Genomic DNA, 2,500 nt, shown 5'->3' on the forward strand with positions numbered 1-2,500 from the left:
ATGCAATAAGTATGACCCCCCAGGTTACTTTGACAATGTGTTCGATCCTGGTAATCAGGACCCTTTATATCGAGCTACCAAGATACTTGTAGACCTAAAAGGTGATCTTGAAACCTTTAAAATCACACTGCCTCGATCTCTTGTTGTCCTGTCAAATAGTCTTATCAATGTCATCAATCAGTTTGTAAGGTTCATAAATCTGGTCACACAGGCATGCAAAAGCAAATGTACAAAATCATGTCTAACAGTTGATCAGCATTATAAAAAAACAAACAAACCCAACTCTGACATTAACAGCTACGATCGTCTCAACACAGGATTGTATTATCCCTTTTTGTCTAATGTATTCCACGACTATCGTCTTTCAAGGAGCTCCACCCTCCCCTGGGCGATCAGTCTATTAATAGATGCCGCAACGACGGGCGGTCACCTGTGTCACACACCTTTACCGACTCGCCACCGTGGTCCATTTTTCCACTGGGGGCAACAATCTTAAGGCCTCACCTGAACCATGTAACGTTCAGGAATTTAGATCTTCCCAAAACGATCTTGTCCTCCGAACAGCACGAAAAACCCGATACAGCACGCTTGTTTAAAAAAGAAAAAAAAAAGCGCACTCGTGCTTGAATCTGAGAAGAGGAGAGGCGTACAAATCTGCTATCTATAGATCTATCTATCTATCTATCAGTTCCTGGTCTGTCCGTCTGTCCCTGCTGTCGACTGTTACAGCAAGTAACCGCCTCTCCCAAGCGCAATCGGTGTCTTTGCTGCCTTTTGGACACTCACACCACACAGGTAAACACACGCAAGGGTTACCGGGTCTGTATCGAGACTTCCTCGCTAATGTTTGCCGGACAAGATTAAAGCGCGATCGTTCATTACTAAAACACAGCCGACATGAAGAAATAAAATGGACTTACCTGTGTGCTGATGATTGATAGATAGTCCCTACATTGCACACAATCGGGAATGTAAAACAACCTGGGCGAGTCTTTGATACAGTGTCACACCCAAAAGCCAGTTCGAGATCCAGTCACTGACGACTGCTGTGTGTGTGAATGGGGAAAAATGTTGATCATTCACTGTTCCTCTGTGAAATCATGCCCCATATCGGTATTATTGTCAGTCTTGAATTTGCAATACCGATGGAACTGTAACCATAAAGCATGCATCCCTCACATCCGTTTTCTTTTATGAAACATTTCTATTTTATAGACATTCATCAGACATGCACTCTCTCTCTCTGTGTCCTTGAACAATTTACGCGAGCCGGCGCGAGCGCACGTGTGTGTGTGTGTGTGCGCGCGCGCGTATGTGTGTGTGTGTGTACAAATACCATGTAGTCATTTCCATGATCTGGAATGAAATGCTTTGATTTTTTTTTTTCCTCGTTTGATTTTTATCTGAGGTTATTTGCAGTTTATTTCTTTACATTTTTCTCTCTTTTTTTTTCTTTCTTTTTTTTCTTCTTCTCATTTTCCCCCTTTTGAGGGCTGGATGAAAAAGGCATTGTTGCTTATTCCACTATAGTTGCCCCAGAAATAAAATTATTTCAATCATTCGATGATTTTCTCTCTCTCTCTCTCTCTCTCTCTCTCTCTCTCTCTCTCTCTCTCTCTCTCTCTCTCCCTGGCGACGGATGTACATTGAACATTGAACATCAGAAGAAATAACAGAGCAATGCAAAGAGATCAGGATCTTTTCCGGTGAGTGACCTGATGGCGAACTGACGTTGATAGCTTTTTGAGGAGTGATGGTACTTTGATAACAGAATTTGGGTGTGGTTTCGTTGTACAGCTGGGAAAGATGTGCTTTTTTGTTTGTTTGTTTTTGTTTTGTTTTTGTTTGTTTGTTGTTGTTGTTGTTTTTGTTTTTGGTGTTTTGTTTGTTTGTTTGTTTTTTTGTTTTGTTTTGTTTTGTATTCATGAGATGGCAGGGTGGGGAAGCTGCACTTTCTTGCACTCGTACCTTTACTTCTTTCCCACAGCAAGGACAGAAAAACAAACAAAGATGCAGAGGTCAATGTCGAGTTTACATAAGATCATGCGCAGAACAAATCGATATATCATTAGCGAGGTGCGCAATTCAATACAGGGGACATCATTTCTTGGGGGTAAAAAATAATTACGACGTCCGTCACAAACAGCAAAATCAGTGACGTCATGTACAGTGCTTTCTGCGGCTGCAAAACTGAACCAATTTATTCGAACTAATTACACTTACATTACCTACCTTTCTTCTTCGTCAACTTTCCTTTTAAATAAATTTCACTTTTTTCAAAGCAATTGTTGCAAAACAACTGCACACAAAATGATGACGTCTAAGTTGAAGGCTGCCTTGGGGCGGGGTCACACCTTGTTTCGTGAGGTCTTGAAACTAAAAATAGCGGCCCGTGAAAACAGATCGAAGAAAACGTGTCTTTGAAACAATATAGCTGCTCTCAAGGAAAGTAAGGATCTAAAAATACAGGTGTGTGCTTCTTCCTTCAGTTACGTTTTGA

The 2,500-nt window shown here is 41.2% G+C and overlaps 2 protein-coding genes across 2 annotated transcripts in view; one reads left to right on the plus strand and one right to left on the minus strand.

Annotated features, from left to right (window-relative positions):
* Positions 1-1,049, minus strand: part of LOC143275581 (myosin-VIIa-like) — a 161,951-nt gene extending 160,902 nt beyond the window's left edge. Inside the window, exon 1 of the mRNA XM_076579785.1 lies at positions 921-1,049. The gene's annotated coding sequence lies outside the window, so the exon portion shown is untranslated. The remainder of the gene's footprint in view (positions 1-920) is intronic.
* A 1,297-nt stretch (positions 1,050-2,346) lies between these two features.
* The window catches only part of LOC143275420 (uncharacterized), a 23,381-nt gene continuing 23,227 nt past the window's right edge, over positions 2,347-2,500 (plus strand). Inside the window, exon 1 of the mRNA XM_076579500.1 lies at positions 2,347-2,500. This exon is cut by the window's right edge and continues 136 nt beyond it. The gene's annotated coding sequence lies outside the window, so the exon portion shown is untranslated.

The sequence above is a fragment of the Babylonia areolata genome, chromosome 30 (assembly GCF_041734735.1).
Source record: "Babylonia areolata isolate BAREFJ2019XMU chromosome 30, ASM4173473v1, whole genome shotgun sequence".
Classification (NCBI taxonomy): domain Eukaryota; kingdom Metazoa; phylum Mollusca; class Gastropoda; order Neogastropoda; family Buccinidae; genus Babylonia; species Babylonia areolata.